The sequence below is a fragment of the Lithobates pipiens genome, unplaced genomic scaffold, assembly GCF_037356315.1.
Source record: "Lithobates pipiens isolate NorthernLeopardFrog02 unplaced genomic scaffold, aLitPip1_a1.2 Scaffold_18, whole genome shotgun sequence".
Taxonomy (NCBI): Eukaryota; Metazoa; Chordata; class Amphibia; order Anura; family Ranidae; genus Lithobates; species Lithobates pipiens.
The window spans coordinates 541,559,777-541,584,935 of NW_027507758.1; the positions used below are offsets into that span (position 1 = coordinate 541,559,777).

Here is a 25,159-nt window from a genome sequence, read left to right on the forward strand (position 1 = left end):
TGATGTTAGGGTGTGCTGATGGGACACTCTGATGTAAGGGGGCTGGTAATGGGACACTCTGATGTAAGGGGGCTGGTAATGGGACACTCTGATGTAAGGGGGTGCTGATGGGACACTCTCATGTAAGGGGGTGCTGATGGGACACTCTCATGTAAGGGGGTGCTGATGGGACACTCTGATGTAAGGGGGTGCTGATGGGACTCTCTGATGTAAGGGGGTGCTGATGGGACTCTCTGATGTTAGGGAGTGCTGATGGGACACTCTGATGTAAGGGGGCTGGTGATGGGACACTCTGATGTAAGGGGTGCTGATGGGACTCTCTGATGTTAGGGGGTGCTGATGGGACACTCTGATGTTAGGGTGTGCTGATGGGACACTGATGTAATGGGGCTGGTAATGGGACACTCTGATGTAAGGGGACTGGTAATGGAACACTCTGATGTAAGGGGGTGCTGATGGGACACTCTGATATAAGTTGGTGCTGATGGGACTCTCTGATGTAAGGGGGTGCTGATGGGACTCTCTGATTTAAGGGGGTGCTGATGGGACTCTCTGATGTAAGGGGGCTGGTGATGGGACACTCTGATGGAAGGGGGTGCTGATGGGACTCTCTGATGTTAGGGAGTGCTGATGGGACACTCTTATGTAAGGGGGTGCTGATGGGACTCTCTGATGTAAGGGGGTGCTGATGGGACTCTCTGATGTTAGGGAGTGCTGATGGGACACTCTGATGTAAGGGGGCTGGTGATGGGACACTCTGATGTAAGGGGTGCTGATGGGACTCTCTGATGTTAGGGGGTGCTGATGGGACACTCTGATGTTAGGGTGTGCTGATGGGACACTGATGTAATGGGGCTGGTAATGGGACACTCTGATGTAAGGGGACTGGTAATGGAACACTCTGATGTAAGGGGGTGCTGATGGGACACTCTGATATAAGTTGGTGCTGATGGGACTCTCTGATGTAAGGGGGTGCTGATGGGACTCTCTGATTTAAGGGGGTGCTGATGGGACTCTCTGATGTAAGGGGGCTGGTGATGGGACACTCTGATGGAAGGGGGTGCTGATGGGACTCTCTGATGTTAGGGAGTGCTGATGGGACACTCTTATGTAAGGGGGCTGCTGATGGGACACTCTGATGTAAGGGGGTGCTGATGGAACACTCTGATGTAAGGGGGCTGCTGATGGGACACTCTGATGTTAGGGTGTGCTGATGGGACACTCTGATGTAAGGGGGCTGGTAATGGGACACTCTGATGTAAGGGGGTGCTGATGGGACACTCTGATGTAAGGGGGTGCTGATGGGACACTCTGATGTAAGGGGGTGCTGATGGGACTCTCTGATGTAAGGGGGTGCTGATGGGACTCTCTGATGTTAGGGAGTGCTGATGGGACACTCTGATGTAAGGGGGCTGGTGATGGGACACTCTGATGTAAGGGGGCTGCTGATGGGACACTCTGATGTAAGGGGGCTGCTGATGGGACACTCTGATGTATGGAGGTGCTGTTAATGGGACACTCTGATGTAAGGGGGCTGGTAATGGGACACTCTGATGTTAGGGGGTGCTGATGGGACACTCTGATGTAAGGGGGTGCTGATGGGACACTCTGATGTTAGGGAGTGCTGATGGGCCACTCTGATGTAAGGGGGCTGGTGATGGGCCACTCTGATGTAAGGGGGCTGGTGATGGGACACTCTGATGTAAGGGGGCTGCTGATGGGACACTCTGATGTAAGGGGGGTGCTGATGGGACACTCTGATGTAAGGGGCTGCTGATGGGACATTCTGATGTAAGGGGGCTGCTGATGGGACACTCTGATGTAAGGGGGCTGCTGATGGGACACTCTGATGTATGGAGGTGCTGGTAATGGGACACTCTGATGTAAGGGGGCTGGTAATGGGACACTCTGATGTAAGGGGGCTGGTAATGGGACACTCTGATGTAAGGGGGTGCTGATGGGACACTCTGATGTTAGGGGGTGCTGATGGGACACTCTGATGTTAGGGTGTGCTGATGGGACACTGATGTAATGGGGCTGGTAATGGGACACTCTGATGTAAGGGGACTGGTAATGGAACACTCTGATGTAAGGGGGTGCTGATGGGACACTCTGATGTAAGTTGGTGCTGATGGGACTCTTTGATGTAAGGGGGTGCTGATGGGACTCTCTGATTTAAGGGGGTGCTGATGGGACTCTCTGATGTAAGGGGGCTGGTGATGGGACACTCTGATGTAAGGGGGTGCTGATGGGACTCTCTGATGTTAGGGAGTGCTGATGGGACACTCTTATGTAAGGGGGCTGCTGATGGGACACTCTGATGTAAGGGGGCTGCTGATGGGACACTCTGATGTAAGGGGGCTGCTGATGGGACACTCTTATGTAAGGGGGCTGGTAATGGGACACTCTGATGTAAGGGGGCTGGTAATGGGACACTCTGATGTAAGGGGGCTGGTAATGGGACACTCTGATGTAAGGGGGTGCTGATGGGACACTCTGATGTAAGGGGGCTGCTGATGAGACACTCTGATGTACGGAGGTGCTGGTAATGGGACACTCTGATGTAAGGGGGCTGGTAATGGGACACTCTGATGTAAGGGGGCTGGTAATGGGACACTCTGATGTAAGGGGGCTGGTGATGGGACACTCTGATGTAAAGGGGTGCTGATGGGACTCTCTGATGTTAGGGGGTGCTGATGGGACACTCTGATGTTAGGGAGTGCTGATGGGACTCTGATGTTAGAGAGTGCTGATGGGACACTCTGATGTAAGGGGGCTGGTGATGGGACACTCTGATGTAAGGGGGTGCTGATGGGACTCTCTGATGTTAGGGGGCGCTGATGGGACTCTCTGATGTTAGGGAGTACTGATGGGACACTCTTATGTAAGGGGGCTGGTGATGGGACACTCTGATGTAAGGGGGCTGGTAATGGGACACTTTGATGTAAGGGGGTGCTGATGGAACACTCTGATGTAAGGGGGCTGCTGATGGGACACTCTGATGTTAGGGTGTGCTGATGGGACACTCTGATGTAAGGGGGCTGGTAATGGGACACTCTGATGTAAGGGGGTGCTGATGGGACACTCTGATGTAAGGGGGTGCTGATGGGACACTCTGATGTAAGGGGGTGCTGATGGGACTCTCTGATGTAAGGGGGTGCTGATGGGACTCTCTGATGTAAGGGGGTGCTGATGGGACTCTCTGATGTAAGGGGGTGCTGATGGGACTCTCTGATGTTAGGGAGTGCTGATGGGACACTCTGATGTAAGGGGGCTGGTGATGGGACACTCTGATGTAAGGGGGCTGCTGATGGGACACTCTGATGTAAGGGGGCTGCTGATGGGACACTCTGATGTATGGAGGTGCTGTTAATGGGACACTCTGATGTAAGGGGGCTGGTAATGGGACACTCTTATGTAAGGGGGCTGGTGATGGGACTCTCTGATGTTAGGGGGTGCTGATGGGACACTCTGATGTAAGGGGGTGCTGATGGGACACTCTGATGTTAGGGAGTGCTGATGGGCCACTCTGATGTAAGGGGGCTGGTGATGGGCCACTCTGATGTAAGGGGGCTGGTGATGGGACACTCTGATGTAAGGGGGGTGCTGATGGGACACTCTGATGTAAGGGGGCTGCTGATGGGACACTCTGATGTAAGGGGGCTGCTGATGGGACACTCTGATGTAAGGGGGCTGCTGATGGGACACTCTGATGTATGGAGGTGCTGGTAATGGGACACTCTGATGTAAGGGGGGTGGTAATGGGACACTCTGATGTAAGGGGGCTGGTAATGGGACACTCTGATGTAAGGGGGTGCTGATGGGACACTCTGATGTAAGGGGGCTGCTGATGGGACACTCTGATGTTAGGGTGTGCTGATGGGACACTCTGATGTAAGGGGGCTGGTAATGGGACACTCTGATGTAAGGGGGCTGGTAATGGGACACTCTGATGTAAGGGGGTGCTGATGGGACACTCTCATGTAAGGGGGTGCTGATGGGACACTCTGATGTAAGGGGGTGCTGATGGGACTCTCTGATGTAAGGGGGTGCTGATGGGACTCTCTGATGTTAGGGAGTGCTGATGGGACACTCTGATGTAAGGGGGCTGGTGATGGGACACTCTGATGTAAGGGGTGCTGATGGGACTCTCTGATGTTAGGGGGTGCTGATGGGACACTCTGATGTTAGGGTGTGCTGATGGGACACTGATGTAATGGGGCTGGTAATGGGACACTCTGATGTAAGGGGACTGGTAATGGAACACTCTGATGTAAGGGGGTGCTGATGGGACACTCTGATATAAGTTGGTGCTGATGGGACTCTCTGATGTAAGGGGGTGCTGATGGGACTCTCTGATTTAAGGGGGTGCTGATGGGACTCTCTGATGTAAGGGGGCTGGTGATGGGACACTCTGATGTAAGGGGGTGCTGATGGGACTCTCTGATGTTAGGGAGTGCTGATGGGACACTCTTATGTAAGGGGGCTGCTGATGGGACACTCTGATGTAAGGGGGTGCTGATGGAACACTCTGATGTAAGGGGGCTGCTGATGGGACACTCTGATGTTAGGGTGTGCTGATGGGACACTCTGATGTAAGGGGGCTGGTAATGGGACACTCTGATGTAAGGGGGTGCTGATGGGACACTCTGATGTAAGGGGGTGCTGATGGGACACTCTGATGTAAGGGGGTGCTGATGGGACTCTCTGATGTAAGGGGGTGCTGATGGGACTCTCTGATGTTAGGGAGTGCTGATGGGACACTCTGATGTAAGGGGGCTGGTGATGGGACACTCTGATGTAAGGGGGCTGCTGATGGGACACTCTGATGTAAGGGGGCTGCTGATGGGACACTCTGATGTATGGAGGTGCTGTTAATGGGACACTCTGATGTAAGGGGGCTGGTAATGGGACACTCTGATGTTAGGGGGTGCTGATGGGACACTCTGATGTAAGGGGGTGCTGATGGGACACTCTGATGTTAGGGAGTGCTGATGGGCCACTCTGATGTAAGGGGGCTGGTGATGGGCCACTCTGATGTAAGGGGGCTGGTGATGGGACACTCTGATGTAAGGGGGCTGCTGATGGGACACTCTGATGTAAGGGGGGTGCTGATGGGACACTCTGATGTAAGGGGCTGCTGATGGGACATTCTGATGTAAGGGGGCTGCTGATGGGACACTCTGATGTAAGGGGGCTGCTGATGGGACACTCTGATGTATGGAGGTGCTGGTAATGGGACACTCTGATGTAAGGGGGCTGGTAATGGGACACTCTGATGTAAGGGGGCTGGTAATGGGACACTCTGATGTAAGGGGGTGCTGATGGGACACTCTGATGTAAGGGGGCTGCTGATGGGACACTCTGATGTTAGGGTGTGCTGATGGGACTCTCTGATGTTAGGGGGTGCTGATGGGACACTGATGTAATGGGGCTGGTAATGGGACACTCTGATGTAAGGGGACTGGTAATGGAACACTCTGATGTAAGGGGGTGCTGATGGGACACTCTGATGTAAGTTGGTGCTGATGGGACTCTTTGATGTAAGGGGGTGCTGATGGGACTCTCTGATTTAAGGGGGTGCTGATGGGACTCTCTGATGTAAGGGGGCTGGTGATGGGACACTCTGATGTAAGGGGGTGCTGATGGGACTCTCTGATGTTAGGGAGTGCTGATGGGACACTCTTATGTAAGGGGGCTGCTGATGGGACACTCTGATGTAAGGGGGCTGCTGATGGGACACTCTGATGTAAGGGGGCTGCTAATGGGACACTCTTATGTAAGGGGGCTGGTAATGGGACACTCTGATGTAAGGGGGCTGGTAATGGGACACTCTGATGTAAGGGGGCTGGTAATGGGACACTCTGATGTAAGGGGGTGCTGATGGGACACTCTGATGTAAGGGGGCTGCTGATGAGACACTCTGATGTACGGAGGTGCTGGTAATGGGACACTCTGATGTAAGGGGGCTGGTAATGGGACACTCTGATGTAAGGGGGCTGGTAATGGGACACTCTGATGTAAGGGGGCTGGTGATGGGACACTCTGATGTAAAGGGGTGCTGATGGGACTCTCTGATGTTAGGGGGTGCTGATGGGACACTCTGATGTTAGGGAGTGCTGATGGGACTCTGATGTTAGAGAGTGCTGATGGGACACTCTGATGTAAGGGGGCTGGTGATGGGACACTCTGATGTAAGGGGGTGCTGATGGGACTCTCTGATGTTAGGGGGCGCTGATGGGACTCTCTGATGTTAGGGAGTACTGATGGGACACTCTTATGTAAGGGGGCTGGTGATGGGACACTCTGATGTAAGGGGTGATGATGGGACACTCTGTTGTAAGGGGGTGCTGATGGGACACACTGATGTTAGGGGGCGCTGATGGGACACTCTGATGTTAGGGAGTGCTGATGGGACACTCTTATGTAAGGGGGCTGGTGATGGGACACTCTGATGTAAGGGGGTGCTGATGGGACTCTCTGATGTTAGGGTGTGCTGATGGGACACTCTGATGTAAGGGGGCTGGTAATGGGACACTCTGATGTAAGGGGGCTGGTAATGGGACACTCTGATGTAAGGGGGTGCTGATGGGACTCTCTGATGTTAGGGTGTGCTGATGGGACACTCTGATGTAAGGGGGCTGGTAATGGGACACTCTGATGTAAGGGGGCTGGTAATGGGACACTCTGATGTAAGGGGGTGCTGATGGAACACTCTGATGTAAGGGGGCTGCTGATGGGACATTCTGATGTACGGAGGTGCTGGTAATGGGACACTCTGATGTAAGGGGGCTGGTAATGGGACACTCTGATGTAAGGGGGCTGGTAATGGGACACTCTGATGTAAGGGGGCTGGTGATGGGACACTCTGATGTAAGGGGGTGCTGATGGGACTCTCTGATGTTAGGGGGTGCTGATGGGACACTCTGATGTTAGGGAGTGCTGATGGGACTCTCTGATATTAGGGAGTGCTGATGGGACACTCAGATGTAAGAGGGCTGGTGATGGGACACTTTGATGTAAGGGGGTGCTGATGGGACACTCTGATGTTAGGGGGTGCTGATGGGACACTCTGATGTTAGGGAGTGCTGATGGAACTCTCTGATGTTAGGGAGTGCTGATGGGACACTCTGATGTAAGGGGGCTGGTGATGGGACACTCTGATGTAAGGGGGTGCTGATGGGACTCTCTGATGTTAGGGGGCGCTGATGGGACTCTCTGATGTTAGGGAGTACTGATGGGACACTCTTATGTAAGGGGGCTGGTGATGAGACACTCTGATGTAAGGGGTGATGATGGGACACTCTGTTGTAAGGGGGTGCTGATGGGACACACTGATGTTAGGGGGCGCTGATGGGACTCTCTGATGTTAGGGAGTGCTGATGGGACACTCTCATGTAAGGGGGCTGGTGATGGGACACTCTGATGTAAGAGGGTGCTGATGGGACACTCTGATGTTAGGGGGTGCTGATGGGACACTCTGATGTTAGGGAGTGCTGATGGGACTCTCTGATGTTAGGGAGTGCTGATGGGACACTCTGATGTAAGGGGGCTGGTGATGGGGCACTCTGATGTAATGGGTGATGATGGGACACTCTGTTGTAAGGGGGTGCTGATGGGACACACTGATGTTAGGGAGTGCTGATGGGACACACTGATGTTAGGGAGTGCTGATGGGACACTCTGATGTTAGGGAGTGCTGATGGGACACTCTGATGTAAGGGGGCTGGTGATGGGACACTCTGATGTAAGGGGTGCTGATGGGACTCTCTGATGTTAGGGGGTGCTGATGGGACACTCTGATGTTAGGGTGTGCTGATGGGACACTGATGTAATGGGGCTGGTAATGGGACACTCTGATGTAAGGGGACTGGTAATGGAACACTCTGATGTAAGGGGGTGCTGATGGGACACTCTGATGTAAGTTGGTGCTGATGGGACTCTCTGATGTAAGGGGGTGCTGATGGGACTCTCTGATTTAAGGGGGTGCTGATGGGACTCTCTGATGTAAGGGGGCTGGTGATGGGACACTCTGATGTAAGGGGGTGCTGATGGGACTCTCTGATGTTAGGGAGTGCTGATGGGACACTCTTATGTAAGGGGGCTGCTGATGGGACACTCTGATGTAAGGGGGCTGCTGATGGGACACTCTGATGTAAGGGGGCTGCTGATGGGACACTCTTATGTAAGGGGGCTGGTAATGGGACACTCTGATGTAAGGGGGCTGGTAATGGGACACTCTGATGTAAGGGGGCTGGTAATGGGACACTCTGATGTAAGGGGGTGCTGATGGGACACTCTGATGTAAGGGGGCTGCTGATGAGACACTCTGATGTACGGAGGTGCTGGTAATGGGACACTCTGATGTAAGGGGGCTGGTAATGGGACACTCTGATGTAAGGGGGCTGGTAATGGGACACTCTGATGTAAGGGGGCTGGTGATGGGACACTCTGATGTAAGGGGGTGCTGATGGGACTCTCTGATGTTAGGGGGTGCTGATGGGACACTCTGATGTTAGGGAGTGCTGATGGGACTCTGATGTTAGGGAGTGCTGATGGGACACTCTGATGTAAGGGGGCTGGTGATGGGACACTCTGATGTAAGGGGGTGCTGATGGGACTCTCTGATGTTAGGGGGCGCTGATGGGACTCTCTGATGTTAGGGAGTACTGATGGGACACTCTTATGTAAGGGGGCTGGTGATGGGACACTCTGATGTAAGGGGTGATGATGGGACACTCTGTTGTAAGGGGGTGCTGATGGGACACACTGATGTTAGGGGGCGCTGATGGGACACTCTGATGTTAGGGAGTGCTGATGGGACACTCTTATGTAAGGGGGCTGGTGATGGGACACTCTGATGTAAGGGGGTGCTGATGGGACTCTCTGATGTTAGGGTGTGCTGATGGGACACTCTGATGTAAGGGGGCTGGTAATGGGACACTCTGATGTAAGGGGGCTGGTAATGGGACACTCTGATGTAAGGGGGTGCTGATGGGACTCTCTGATGTTAGGGTGTGCTGATGGGACACTCTGATGTAAGGGGGCTGGTAATGGGACACTCTGATGTAAGGGGGCTGGTAATGGGACACTCAGATGTAAGGGGGTGCTGATGGAACACTCTGATGTAAGGGGGCTGCTGATGGGACATTCTGATGTACGGAGGTGCTGGTAATGGGACACTCTGATGTAAGGGGGCTGGTAATGGGACACTCTGATGTAAGGGGGCTGGTAATGGGACACTCTGATGTAAGGGGGCTGGTGATGGGACACTCTGATGTAAGGGGGTGCTGATGGGACTCTCTGATGTTAGGGGGTGCTGATGGGACACTCTGATGTTAGGGAGTGCTGATGGGACTCTCTGATATTAGGGAGTGCTGATGGGACACTCTGATGTAAGGGGGCTGGTGATGGGACACTTTGATGTAAGGGGGTGCTGATGGGACACTCTGATGTTAGGGTGTGCTGATGGGACACTCTGATGTTAGGGAGTGCTGATGGGACTCTCTGATGTTAGGGAGTGCTGATGGGACACTCTGATGTAAGGGGGCTGGTGATGGGACACTCTGATGTAAGGGGGTGCTGATGGGACTCTCTGATGTTAGGGGGCGCTGATGGGACACTCTTATGTAAGGGGGCTGGTGATGAGACACTCTGATGTAAGGGGTGATGATGGGACACTCTTTTGTAAGGGGGTGCTGATGGGACACACTGATGTTAGGGGGCGCTGATGGGACTCTCTGATGTTAGGGAGTGCTGATGGGACACTCTCATGTAAGGGGGCTGGTGATGGGACACTCTGATGTAAGGGGGTGCTGATGGGACACACTGATGTTAGGGGGCGCTGATGGGACACTCTGATGTTAGGGAGTGCTGATGGGACACTCTTATGTAAGGGGGCTGGTGATGGGACACTCTGATGTAAGGGGGTGCTGATGGGACTCTCTGATGTTAGGGTGTGCTGATGGGACACTCTGATGTAAGGGGGCTGGTAATGGGACACTCTGATGTAAGGGGGCTGGTAATGGGACACTCTGATGTAAGGGGGCTGGTGATGGGACACTCTGATGTAAGGGGGTGCTGATGGGACTCTCTGATGTTAGGGTGTGCTGATGGGACACTCTGATGTAAGGGGGCTGGTAATGGGACACTCTGATGTAAGGGGGCTGGTAATGGGACACTCTGATGTAAGGGGGTGCTGATGGAACACTCTGATGTAAGGGGGCTGGTGATGGGGCACTCTGATGTAATGGGTGATGATGGGACACTCTGATGTTAGGGAGTGCTGATGGGACTCTCTGATGTTAGGGAGTGCTGATGGGACACTCTGATGTAAGGGGGCTGGTGATGGGGCACTCTGATGTAATGGGTTGATGATGGGACACTCTGTTGTAAGGGGGTGCTGATGGGACACACTGATGTTAGGGAGTGCTGATGGGACACTCAAAATGTAAGTGGGCCGGTCTGGATGAAGTCCAGGGCCAAATTTCTGTCCCAGTCCAGCCCTGGTGGAGAGGGATCAGATCTGTGACCCCGTTAGGGAGACTCACCCTCTACTTTCATTTTTAACCATTATCATCGAAAGTGAAGGTAAAAGGAAATCACTAATTTTGGGTTGACGCCGAAACAGGATTATCGGCACTAGTTCTGGTGACACCCAGGGATTCCCTTACTCAGAAGGGATTTCCTCTCAATTCCTGTATTTGGCATGGGATAGGATGTGAAAGGAAGTCTGAACAACGAGCCACAGATGTGGAAAGAAAACTGACGGGTGGTTGTAACCCTCCCTTGCTCTATTAAAAAGAAAAAAAATTTGGTCTACAGTTCAACAATAAGGGCTCATTTACTTGGGCACCATACAGCATTAGGACCCCTTTCACGCTGAGCCGTGGCCGCATTAGCGCTAAAGCAGTGAGCATTTTAGCTGCACTTTAGTGATGTTTAATCAGGGTGTTTAACCCCCACTAGCTGGGCACTTTTAACCCCCGCTAGCGGCTGAAGAGGGGGTTAAACGTACCCATGTTGTGGCGCTTCCGAAGTACTTTTCAGGCTCTTTGGAAGCGCTGCCAATTCATTTCAATGGGCAGGGTGTTTTGGAAGCTTTGTATACAGCACTCCCAATCCGCTCTAAAGATGCTGCTTGCAGGACTTTTCCTAACGTCCCCCAAGCGCACCGCCCCAGTGTGAAAAGACACACTAAAATGTATTATAAAAAGGAATCCCCTGGGGGAGGATTTTAAAGGCACGTACAACTTGATTGAAAAACAATGAAAAATATTTTATTACATAAAACAAACAAGGAAGTAATATACAATATACATAAAAAAAATATCTCTGGGTACAATTATAAAGACACTGTTAATAACAATGTGCACCACATAGGTTTATAATATAATCCATGTAGGTATAGCCACCCTACGCGCTTCGGAGGTGTAGATACAACATTAACATGGAATCTGTTGAATGACGGAGGACAAGATATTAGAGCGGGAGATGTAAGCGCCCAGATGTAATCCACATATAAACTGACAAAAGAATCCATATAAGCCATGGGAATACCATGGATTTGGGGGTGACAAATAATGAAATAAAAAATGGTCATGTAATAGAGTTGCACAAAATGCTGAAGGCCTCCCTCGCCCTTAAAGGTACAGAATAAAATAATTAGCTTCAAACACTGGCAAAATAGAACGATAATCAATTATTATAGTGCAATATAACTCTACTGCTTAGTTTAACAATAACACAATCATACAACAGTTCATTTAGCAATAACGCCATCAAAATAAATAATAGTACATATTGGATGACTTATATGTAAAAAGCGCAAAAGATGACAAAAAAAGATAGTGGTATAAATATCATAAGTATAAGTAGCTAATTCCCTATTGTTTCCTACCCCCTGAGACGAACCCTTCCAAAAACGGTTTGAACCAAATAGTGTCGTTAAGACCCGGAGACTGAGTAGCTTTCAAGGAGTGAATCCATCTGCAGGAGAATTTTGTTCCAATCTCCCCCCCTGTGGTTTGGGTGAATTCTGTCCAAGATGAGGAATTTGATTTTGGGGAGTTTCCCCCATGGACTAAGGTGGTGTGGCGGCCTAGGGGGAGGTCCGGATCACAGGTGCGCATACTAGTAATATGCCTATATGCACGTTTCCAAAATTCCTGTTTGGTTTTGCCAACGTAAAAACAACTGCACTCACACAGGAGCAAATAAATTACTCTGAATGTGTGGCAGTTGGCAAAGTGTTTTGGGTGAAAGATTTTGCCATTGGGCAAAAGTGGATTTTTTTGTGTCAACATAAATTTGCAGTTATGACATTTACCGCATGTAAAAGTGCCTTTGTATTTGCAGTGTGTAAAACTTGTAGCGTCTCGAAATTCACTTTTCACAAGGGTGTCACCAATGGATGTGGCTTGTTTGAAAGTAAAGGAGGGTTTTGATGTCACAAATTTGCCTAGAGACGCATTTTTCAATCATTTTCTTAACCTGCTCTTGTTGGTTGCTAAATTTAGTTATAATTCTGATATCCTCAGTTTCCTTTTTAGATTTTTTGCGATGTATAAGGTCGATTCTATTGTCAAGGCAAGCTCGTTTGAAGGCGCGCTTCAGGGAGGTATGGGAATAGCCCTGCAAAAGCAATCTCTTGCGGAGCTGATTGGCCTCCTCCCGAAACACGACCTCATCCGAGCAATTACACCTAACTCGAAGGTACTGGCTGTACGGGATGGAATTTATTAGGGGTTTGGGATGAAAGCTTGACACGTAGAGAATAGAGTTGCCTGCAGTTGGCTTCCTAAATAGTTTACTTAACACTTTGCCAGATTCACCCCTGTAAATCTCCACATCAAGGAAGGTGATGCGATCAAGATCAGAGTTCATAGTAAAATGTAGATTAAAGTTATTCTTGTTAATTCTCAGGAGCCACTGTTCTAACGGGTCATGGGGGCCGTCCCAGATGATGAAGATGTCGTTGATGTACCGGTACCAACAAAGAATGTGGTCCGAGTACATCGACAAGTCCTCATCATCCAGAACCATTGCCTCCCACTCCCCCAGGTACAGGTTGGCGTAGGATGGGGCATAGCAGGTCCCCATCGCTACCCCCTGCACCTAGAGGAAGTAGGAGCCGTTGAAGGTGAATACATTGTGTTGTAAAATGAAATCTAAAATTGACATGATAAACTCCCCGTATCTCGGGTCGATCTCGGGGTTCTTGGATAGAAAGTGTTGAACAACTGCTATCCCCTTTTATCGTGAGGGATCGAGTTGTAAAGGGATTCTGCATCCACTGCTACAAAGATGGCGTGGTCCAGAATGATTAAGGAATCAATGACTTGAAGAAACTAAAGAGTATCCTTAACAAAGGAAGGCAAGGAGGAAACTTTGCTAGTGTTGTCACTGACAGCCAACGCCTGAGATAATTGGCCTACCAGGGGGGTTGTTTGCATTCTTGTGAATTTTTGGCAAAGCATAAAATACGGGAACACGTGGAAATTTATTTTGAACAAATTCCCAAGTTTGTTGGGTGATAATTTGATTAGAGAAGGCCGAATCAATGATAGCATAAAACTCAAGGGTGTACTTCTTCACAATGTTGGCAGGGACACAACGGTACCAGTCAGTGTTGCTGAGTATTTTAGTGCACATTTCGATGTATGTTGTATTGTCAAGAAGGACAATATTTCCTCCCTTATCTGATGTTTTAATTGTGATATTTTTGTTAAGTGAGAGTTGTTTAAGGGCTATGTGTTCCTGTCTACTGAGGTTGGCTAGGACCTGCGTTTCCAGATTTTTAACGCTTCCAAATCATTGTAGATGAGCTTCAAAAATGCTGCGGCATTAGGGCATGTACTGGGGGCAGGGCAAAAGTCAGATTTCTTCTTAAGATTGGATTTAGTTTACCTTAAAAGGGATATCCTGTGGATCTACTGTGTCCTCCAACAAGGAGGTTAAATCGAGTTGATCAATAAGGTCAATTGGATTATTTTCTTTCAAAAGGGCCACTAATTGGTCCAGTGCTTGTGTTTCTTGGGAGGTGTGTGTAGTATGAACTTCCTTATTGGAGAAAAGTTTCTTTAGAAGTAATTTACGAACAAATAATTGAAGGTCTTTATATACGTCGAATACATCAATATCTTGGGTAGGGCAAAAATTGAGGCCTTTCCTCAGGACGTTAATTTCATCAACAGGGAGCTTGTAAGAAGAAAGATTAACTTTGGTTAAATCAGATAATAACTCGCCTGCAAAAACGGCTCCCCTGCAGTCTGTGTGGAAGCCCCAAGTGCTTTCACACTGAGGAGATGCGCTGGCAGGACTTTAAAAAAAAGTCCTGCAAGCAGCATCTTTTGAGTGGTGTATACCGCTCCTCCACCACTCCTGCCCATTGAAATGAATGGGCACCACTGCCGAAGCACCTGCAATGCGATTTGGCAGCTGAGCTTCACGGGCACATTTAACCCCTTCCTGGGCCGCTAGCTGAATTATAAGTGCCCCGCTAAAATGACGGTAAAGCGCTGCTAAAACTGGCAGCGTTTTACCGTCAACGCCTGCTCGCTCCAGTGTGAAAGCAGCCTTAAGACCCCTTTCACACCAGGGTGTTTTGCAGGCGCTATAGCGTTAGAAATAGAGCTTGCAAAACGCCCTAAAGAAGCTGCACCATTGTGTGTAGTGTGAAAGCCCGAGGGCTTTCACACGACAGCGGTGCACTGGCAGGACGTCAGAAAAAAGTCCTGCCAGCAGCTTCTTAGGAGCGGTGTGTTTACCGCTCCTCCACCACTGCTCCCTATTGAAATCAATGGGGCAGCGCTGTAATACTGCCGGAAAAACGCCGCTATTGCGGCGTATTGCTGGCGGGTTTAACCCTTTCGCGGCCGATAGTGGGGGTAAAAGTGCCCCGCTAGCACCCGAAATGCGCCGCAAATCCGGCGGTAAAAGGCCACTAAAAATAGCAGCGTTTTACCACCCACGCTATCGGTGGTGTGGTGTGAAAGGGGTCTTGGTGATACAGAAAATTTCTTACATTAAACAAAACAAACATCCAAACAGTTCACGTGTATGTATAATTTAGAATTATATATATATATATATATATATATATATATACATATAAAAAAACAGGTAATCAAAACTTTTGGATGAAAAAAAATGGGCTAACTTTACTGTTTTTTTTTTTTTTTTTTTTTAAATCTGTGTATTTTTTCCCCAAAAAATTGAGTTTGAAAGACCGCTGCGCAAATACCGTGTGACATAATATATTGCAACAACCGCTATTTTATTCCCTAGGATCTCTGCTAAAAAATATATATATATAAGTTTTGGGGGTTCTAAGTGAATTTCTAGCAGAAAATACTGGATCTTTATTTGTAAGCATCAAGTGTCAAAAAAGATTTAGTCTTTAAATGGTTAAACTGAGAACTTCTACACACAGAGTTCAATTCATTCATTCAAGTGTAAACATTGTATCATTTTGATCTTTTCTTGGCAGACTGCCCAGGAGACAAGTCACTGAAGTCATTTGCAAGTTGCGCTGAATATATCATCGGCCTTTTTTAACAGAACAATCGGCCGATGCCGATTAATTAAAAAACGCCAAATATCGGCTGATATATCGGTCGACCTCTAGTTGAGACTGTACAATTATGGGGGGTGCCCACAAGGATTTGTTCTAAAAAAGAAGGATCATTGGAAATGGTGTCAATAGAAGTAATAGTAATTGGGTTTTGATTTACAGTGCTAGTGTGGGTGTTAGGAGCGGCTTCCGGAACAGCCGCGGAAGGTGTAACCAACTGCCCCGGAAGTGATGTAGATGGAGGTGCAGATTGAGGATGTGTAATCATATAGAGTGTGAGTTTTTTAGCTTGTTGCTTTTCGGTGGAATCGCCGGAATATAAATTAGTACTCGGTGTGGTCTTGGATTTTTGATTAGATTGGGAATGTGAGGGGTGCGACTGATACGAGGAGTTTGATGTAGAACGGGGAAAAGAGGAAGTGTTTCTAATTGGTTGAGTAGAATTAACCGAGGGGTGTGGTAGATTTAAAGGGCCTTTACTTAAATTGGGTTTGTTGGAGGTAAAGGTCCATGTATGTATATTATATGTTACTTCCTTGTTTGTTTTATGTAATAAAATATTTTTGATTGTTTTTCAATCAAGTTGTATGTGCCTTTAAAATCCACCCCCACGGGATTCCTTTTTATAAACCATTTTTTCCGGATGTGGCACAACTAATACCGAAATGGGATCAGGAGATCAAGTCGTAGTCAAACATAATAACGAATGGGGATTCATTTTGGATTTTCATATGCAATACAAAGTGGTAGAAGATATCTTCAAGCGGCATTGGCATGTCCTTTTGCTAGATAAAAAACGAAATCCTGCATTTCCATCTCAACCTCAATTTATTTATAGGAAGGCCCCAAATTTCGGTGACAAAATTATAAAAGAAAGTGGTTGACCCCCCGAAACCTCCAACTACTTTTTGGGATCGAAATGGCTTTTTTGCTTGCCGGAGATGCAAAGCTTGCTGAGAAATCTCTAGGCCAGTTAGATCATTATACAATTTTTCCTCTCCATCAAATAATCGAGTGTTCAACATAAAACAGTTTATTACATGTAACAGCACTCACGTTGTATATGCTTTAAAATGCCCTTGTGGGTTGATGTATATTGGAAGGACAAAAAGAAAATTTAGAGTGAGAATCGCTGAACACATTCATAAAATTAAAATTGGATTCAAAGACCATAATGTGTCGTTACATTTCAAACTCAAATATAATATGGACGCCACTGGTCTCCAATTTTGGGGAATTGAACAAATCAAACCCTATTGGAGAGGAATCAATATGGTACGGGAATTGTCAAAACACGAGACTCAATGGATATAATTAGTTGATGTTTTGAGTCCTAGGGGCCTGAATTTTGAATTGGACATCAATTGCTTTATAAGTGACACTTAATCAGATTATATCAATTACATGGATGCGCCCCCTGTGGTGGATTAGATCATTTACGCTCTACCATTCATGCATTGTTAGAAGGGGTTGGATACACAGAATTATCTATATAAAGGAAAACCAGAGACGATCCTGTATAAAAGAACCACATCCGAGTACACACAAAGATCAATGATGATCGTAGAGTAGTGTGCATAAAAGTAATTACATAAGAGCAATCATATAAAAAGAATGACACACGTACGGATGGACTTACTATAGACGCTTCTGTGAAATATATACACAGATTTTCATTTGAATTAAAAATCATTTTCCAGTTAAAAATAATTTTTAAACTATAATTTATTTCTTAAACTAAAATCAATTTAGATTTGAATTTGTTCCTTGATTTTTTGATTATAGATGGGTTATTTACTAATCAAAATAAAAGGGCATAATCTATCATGGTGTTAAATCCCCATAATTTCTAAACCAGTTCCGGATTTATTCATTTCATTCTTAAGGTACTGTAATTTTAAATCTTTTTTTTTTAATATATATTTTTTAATGAATTCATTAGTTTTAATTCATTAAATAATAGTGTGCTTGCTCTTACTTTCACAGCGATACCTCACATGTGTGGTGCCATGGGCATAGCATAAGGGGTTGCAGGGGTCACAATGGCAACCCTGTCCCTAGCTCCAGGGGGCCCCAGCAGCCTCCCTGCCATATTATCATATCCTCCACAAAGTCCAGCTCTGATCTGCCATAGGGCCCCACAGCCACGCTCCAGTACTGGGTTTCCATTTTGCCTTCCACAATTGACACCCCTCCAATCTCATTGGCTGTGAAGCATTTCCAGAATGGAGAGGAGCATGAGGTAAGAACAGCCCAGGATGGGTAAGTGTCTGTGCTGTGTGCTGGCAACATGGAATGGTAACCGTGCTTAGCGAGGCAAGAGGAGGAGACTGCTGCTGTCCTATAGCCATGATGGGACCTTCATGTGTCTTCTAGTCACCAGCTGGGATACTCTGTACGCCCCCACTCGGGGATGTCTGCTTACCCCGACTTCCCTGACAACTGGGGAAAAGATATACACCTCCGGGAGGTGACCTTCCCCCAACACCTTCCAAAACTCACAGAGAAACCTTCAGAAATTGCTAAAACAAATCCCTTAACATCTCATCAGGGGGCCCCTGAAGGGCTACTGGCTCCAGATTTCATGTCACATGGCTTTGCCGTCCCAGATCTAAGTTGCACCCCCCCAAAGCCCCCTGACCACCCCACTGCCCTGGATACTATGCCCGGCTGCTGAGCTCCTTTCCCATTACAGCACTCTATACTGCTCCTTCTCCGCAGGGCTGAAATCACATTCCTTTACAACACAGCCAGTTAGCCATGATCTCCACAGGGTGTATCTGCCTACTGCAAATACACTGCCGTTCTGACAGAGAATTTCGCAAGTCAGAAGGACAACATAAAAGCCAGAAACACCCTGTGAAGACTGAGAGACTGCGTGTAAAGGAATGTGATTTCAGACCTGTGTAGTGTGGGGGCCGAGGAACTCTATACAGTGCTGAGATGGGAAAGGAGCAATGTCAAGTGACCTGCCAGGGGTCCCTCTCCTCTGATTCTCCAACGGTAATCACTGTCCTCTCATGTAAAGAGGAACTCAAAACTCTTAAGCCACTTTGGGTATCTTGGCATGCAGTGGGTGTTTCTGCACGCACGGTTGAAGTGGTGGGTGGTAATGAGGGGGGTCCAGGCCAACTTTTGCATCGGGGCCCACAAGCTTCAAGGTATGCCTTGTGTGGTGCGACCGCTATTTACATAAGTATGCAGGACCTACATGCACGTTTACATTTGTGCATGAGCATGGGTGTATGGGGCGCTTACATATTTTTTTTTTTTTTTGGATGAACTTTATTGCTATCACAAGGGATTAACAACATTCATGGTCTGTGACATATCCAGTTTTTAAGCCCATATCTCTCCTTTTGCCTCCAAAGCATGTGATCAAAGCAAGATCAGTTTGATCAGATGCTGTACAAACCAGTAATGGCTTCTAATCAAAACAAAAGTAATGTAACAGAAGAGGGGAAGAAACTCTTTCACAGTGATTGCGATTAGAGCGGTTATATTGGTAGCGGGCTCCCCGATGGGACAGGAGAGCCCGGTAAAGGTGGATAGGGTCCCCCTTGCTCCATCTGTAAAAATGACCGAGAGGCTGTAGAGCCAATTGGACCATTTTTCCCCAAATAGCGAAACACTCAGAGAAAAAGGATAATACCAAGACCATTGTTGTAGCTGCACTGATCCTGATCCTTGCTGAGCTTGAATCCATGTATGACTGGCTTTAGTTTGCCTCTATAGATACCCTGTGCTGTTATTCCAGGTATAACAGGCCCCTGTGCACAAATGGCATCCCACACTGTGTATTTTTGGCCCAGGGATGACATCTAGCACCGTGTGTCACGGGCCCACAGATCAGGTGGCACACCGGATATGGCAATGGTACACTCATGAAAGGAGGATGGGAAAAGGGAAGTCTATTATAAAACATTTTCAGATGGGCATTCCAATCAGGTCCACCTATCAGTTTTTACGGCTGACTTGATTGGAAGGTCCATTCATCCCTATGGACAAGCAGCTGTACACAGACTTGTGTCCATTTACACCCGCCTACCCCTGGGTTCGATCAGGCCCTTAAAAACAAAGCGTAGAGGACTCTCTCTTGAGTTTAAGGTGAAGCAGTTCCTACTGAACTGTCCGAGATTCAAACCATGTATGGGCAGGCTGATTGCACCCAAGCTTATTGATGAATCCACTTGGGTACAACTAGCCTGTTTGATTTTTCATGAGATCATTGCTAGAGGTTAAGCAATAATCACTGTGGCTCTCCCCATGAGGAGAACACAATAGCTCCACGGGATGGATTCCCCCATCAACATCAGTGTTGATGGGGGAATGCACCTATTTTCTTTCCTGCAACCACAGGTTGAAAATCTAACCATCTATGGCTGGCTTAACAGTCATCGGAGTTGCACCTGCTCTGACTAGATGGAGGTTGGAATCAGACCTGTGTTCCGGTGCATTGTGTTTAGAACGAATAAAAGAAAAAAAAATTCTTACACACACTATTTATTTTTATTTCATTTTATTAAATGTTTTTCACAATATAACAATAAAGTATATACATAATTTCTTCTGCCATGATGCACCACAATGCATGGTAGTGCGTTGAACTGCATTGTGTTGAATTGTACTGCATGTGTGTTGGAAGTGCATTTGGTCAATGTGTTGGGGTACCATTGACGATGGATGGCACTGCACCACACTGATGCTTGTAACGTGAATTAAAAAAACATAGGTTGGGGTAATGCACATTTACCACAACACAATGGTGTGATTTTGCACTAAAGCATGGCAGTTCACAGAACCATCCAAAACACAAATTTCCCCAGCATACTTACCAGCTAGCCAGCATAATATAACGAAAAAAAGGCTAAACTGTTTCTGCAATTTACATTGGATGCAAATATATGTGAAGCCGCACTGCCACGTCAAGGCCCCTCTGCAAAGTGCGGTCCCTAACTATAATGTTTCTAAATTGAGAAATATATAGGAAGAAATAAATAGAGTGTCTAAACTAGTTACAATTTTTTTTTAAAAACAGAGGTTTTTGTTATATATTTGCATTCATAAGTGAAGCTACATAGAGCTCCCAGGGATCCCATTGGATCTTCCTTGTGGCTTGTGCTTGGTCACAGTGAGACCTCGTATGATTGGGATTTCTGTGTCCCTCTAATGTAATGTTTCCAGGGTATATGCCTGTTAACCCTCTAAGTCTTAGGTGCTCGCAGTGATACTGGTGTTAGGTTTAGAAAGTCTCTAGCACTCAAAAAGATTATTTCCACTTATTGTGAAAAAATTTCATATTATTCCAGCCACTGTTTTATTGCTGGTTTGATAGTACCAGAAAATAAAAAAAAACTGGCCTCCAACCTCCCCTTATAGCCAGTCCAACACACACCTAAAAAGTATCAGCCTCCCGCCTGCAAAAAAACCCTGTGTCACTCCTGGAGCCTGAACGGCCCACTTTGATGGAGCCAGAACGGGGGTGTCACACTCTCCTGGAGCCTGAAAAGGCCCATTCTTCTGGAGCCAAACTGGCCCATTCTTCTAGAGCCTGAACGGCCCGCTCTGATGGAGCCTGAACAGCCCTCTCTGATGGATCCTGAACGGCACAGTCTGATGGAGCCTGAACGGCCCGCTCTGATGGAGCCTGAACGGCACAGTCTGATGGAGCCTGAACGGCCCGCTCTGATGGATCCTGAACGGCACAGTCTGATGGAGCCTGAACCGCCCGCTCTGATGGAGTCTGAACGGAGTGTCACACTCTGATGGAGCCTGAACGGGGGTGACACGTGCTGATGGAGCCTGAACGGGGGTGTCACACGCTGATGGAGCCTGAACGGGGGTGTCACATGCTGATGGAGTCTGAACGGGGGTGTCACACTCTGATGGAGCCTGAAAGGGGGTGTCACACGCTGATGGAGCCTGAAAGGGGGTGTCACACTCTGATGGAGCCTGAAAGGGGGTGTCACACTCTGATGGAGCCTGAAAGGGGGTGTCACACTCTGATGGAGCCTGAACGGGGATGACACGCGCTGATGGAGCCTGAACGGGGGTGTCACACGCTGATGGAGCCTGAACGGGGGTGTCACACTCTGATGGAGCCTGAAAGGGGGTGTAACACTCTGATGGAGCCTGAACGGGGGTGTCACATTCTCCTGGAGCCTGAAAAGGCCCATTCTTCTGGAGCCAAACTAGCCCATTCTTCTAGAGCCAGAGAAGCCCACTCTTCTGGAGCCTGAATCTCCCAATCGTCTGGAACCTGATCGGCCCAATCCCCTGAAGCCTGAATCTCCCATTCTTCTGAAACCTGATCGGCCCAATCTCCTGGAGCCTGAATCTCGCACTCTGATGGAGCCTGAATCTCGCACTCTGATGGAGCCTGAACTTCGCACTCTGATGGAGCCTGAACTTTGCACTCTGATGGAGCCTGAACTTTGCACTCTGATGGAGCCTGAACTTTGCACTCTGATGGAGCCTGAACTTTGCACTCTGATGGAGCCTGAACTTCGCACTCTGATGGAGCCTGAACCTCGCACTCTGATGGAGCCTGAACCTCGCACTCTGATGGAGCCTGAACTTCGCACTCTGATGGAGCCTGAACTTCGCACTCTGATGGAGCCTGAACTTCGCACTCTGATGGAGCCTGAACCTCGCACTCTGATGGAGCCTGAACCTCGCACTCTGATGGAGCCTGAACCTCGCACTCTGATGGAGCTTGAATGGGGGTGTCGCACTCTGATGGAGCCTGAACCTTGCACTCTGATGGAGCCTGAATGGGGGTGTCGCACTCTGATGGAGCCTGAATGGGGGTGTCGCACTCTGATGAAGCCTGAACAGGGGTGTCGCACTCTGATGGAGCCTGAACGGGGTTGTCGCACTCTTCTTGAGTCTGAACGTGGGCGACACACTTTTCTGGAGTTTGAACAATTTCTTCCAACTTGTTGGCAATCTTCACTCCCAAAAATTCTGCACCCCTCCCATTTAAGTGCAGTCCATCCCTTCCATAGAGCCGGGAAGCGACTGCAAAGTCAGACCAGTTCTCCATGAAGCCAAACTCCTCTTCTCTGCACCAGTTCTTCAGCCACTTGTTAAGCTCTCTAAGCTCCTGCTGCCTTTCTGGTGTGGCTTTAGGTACAGGCAGTATTTCTGAAAATACTGCTTTGGAGGTCCTTTTTTTCAACATAATCCCTATGTCCTTGAAATCATTTTGTAGACTGCTCCATCTTCCTCTAATTTGGTCATTTGTACCAATATGTACCAAGACAGCTGGGTCCTCTCCAGCCCCACGCAACAATCTTTCCATCCGATCTGCAATGTCCCGAACCCGAGCGCCTGGTAAACAACATACTGTTCGTAGTTGAGGGTCTTTGTGACAGATTGCCCTCTCTGTCCCTCTAATAATTGAGTCCCCTACCACCAGTATCTGCCTATTCTTTCTTGTAGCCTTGCCCCCATCTTTACTGGAGGAAATGTTCCCATGGTTCACCTGACATTTTGGTTGAGTCTCAATGTCGGGTACAGTCCCAATATGCACATGACACTCTTCTGGACTTTGCACACGAGCAACACGCTCTTCTGTAGTCTGAGCGGCGGCGGCGCACCCTTTTGGAGTCTGAGCGGCGGCTGCGCGCCCTTTTGGAGTCTGAGCGGCGCGCCCATTTGGAGTCTGAGCGGCAGTGGCGCGCCCTTTTGGAGTCTGAGCGGCGGCGGTGCGCCCTTTTGGAGTCTGAGCGGCGGCGGTGCGCCCATTTGGAGTCTGAGCGGCGGCGGCGCGCCCTTTTGGAGTTTGAGCGGCGGCGGCGCGCCCATTTGGAGTCTGAGCGGCGGCGGCACGCCCATTTGAAGTCTGAGCGGCGGCGGCGCGCCCATTTTGAGTCTGAGCGGCGGCGGCGCGCCCATTTGAAGTCTGAGCGGCGGCGGCACGCCCATTTCGAGTCTGAGCGGCGGCGGCGCGCCCATTTGGAGTCTGAGCGGCGGTGGTGCGCCCATTTGGAGTCTGAGCGGCGGCGGCGCGCCCATTTGGAGTCTGAGCGGCGGCGCGCCCATTTGGAGTCTGAGCGGCGGCGGCGCGCCCTTTTGAAGTCTGAGCGGCGGCGGCGCGCCCATTTGGAGTCTGAGCGGCGGCGGCGCGCCCTTTTGAAGTCTGAGCGGCGGCGGCGCGCCCATTTGGAGTCTGAGCGGCGGCGGCGCGCCCATTTCGAGTCTGAGCAGCGGCGGCGTGCCCTCTTTTAGTCTGAGCGGCGGCGGCGCGCCCATTTCGAGTCTGAGCGGCGGCAGCGCGCCCATTTGAAGTCTGAGCGGCGGAGGCGCACCCTTTTGGAGTCTGAGCGGCGGCGACGCGCCCTTCTGGAATCTGAGCGGCAGCGGCGCGCCCTTTTGGAGTCTGAGCGGCGGCGACGCTCCCTTTTGGAGTCTGAGCGGCGGCGGCGCGCCCTTCTGGAATCTGGGCGGCGGCTCGCCCTTCTGGAATCTGAGCGGCCGCGGCTCGACCTTCTGGAGTCTGAGCGGTGGCGGCACGCTCTTCTGTAGTCTGAGCGGCGGCGGCGGCACGCTCTTCTGTAGTCTGAGAGGCGGCAGCGCTCTCTTCTGGAGTCTGAGAGGCGGCGGCGCTCTCTTCTGGAGTCTGAGCGGTGGCGGCACGCTCTTTTGCAGTCTGAGCGGCGGCGGCGCGCTCTTCTGCAGTCTGAGCGGCGGCGGCGCGCTCTTCTGTAGTCTGAGAGGCGGCGGCGCTCTCTTCTGGAGTCTGAGAGGCAGCGGCGCTCTCTTCTGGAGTTTGAGCGGCGGCGGCACGCTCTTTTGCAGTCTGAGCGGCGGCGGCACGCTCTTCTGTAGTCTGAGCGGCGGCGGCGCGCTCTTCTGTAGTCTGAGAGGCGGCGGCGCTCTCTTCTGGAGTCTGAGAGGCGGCGGCGCTCTCTTCTGGAGTCTGAGCGGCGGCGGCACGCTCTTTTGCAGTCTGAGCGGCGGCGGCGCGCTCTTCTGCAGTCTGAGCGGCGGCGGCGCGCTCTTCTGTAGTCTGAGCAGCGGTGGCACGCTCTTCTGTAGTCTGAGAGGCGGCGGCGCTCTCTTCTGGAGTCTGAGCGGCGGCACGCTCTTTTGCAGTCTGAGCAGCGGTGGCGCGCTCTTCTGCAGTCTGAGCGGCGGCGGCGCGCTCTTCTGGAGCCTGAGCGGCGGCGGCGCTCTCTTCTGGAGTCTGAGCGGCGGCGGCACGCTCTTCTGGAGTCTGAGCGGCGGCGGCGCGCTCTTCTGCAGTCTGAGCGGCGGCGGCGCGCTCTTCTGCAGTCTGAGCGGCGGCGGCGCGCTCTTCTGCAGTCTGAATGTGGACGAAACTCTCTTCTGCAGTCTGAATGTCCCTTTCAATACTGCTCACTGTGGCAGGCCTGCCGTGTGAGCTGTGTCTGCAGTAGATCTCGCCTTCATCTGCAATAAAACCAGAGGAATTTGATTTAGCATCTTTACCTACATTTCATATATTTTTCTTTATACAACATCAAATTATGAAGAAAAAAATTCAAAGCTCCACTTCCAGGGAGAAATAGTAAACCCGACATGACAGTGACATAGGAAAAACTGCTATTGGCTTTTGTA

General features: G+C 49.6%; 1 protein-coding gene across 4 annotated transcripts in view; it reads left to right on the forward strand.

Annotated features, from left to right (window-relative positions):
• The window catches only part of LOC143988917 (b(0,+)-type amino acid transporter 1-like), a 401,901-nt gene that overhangs the window by 89,919 nt on the left and 286,823 nt on the right, over nucleotides 1–25,159 (forward strand). The gene's annotated exons all lie outside the window — the stretch shown is intronic.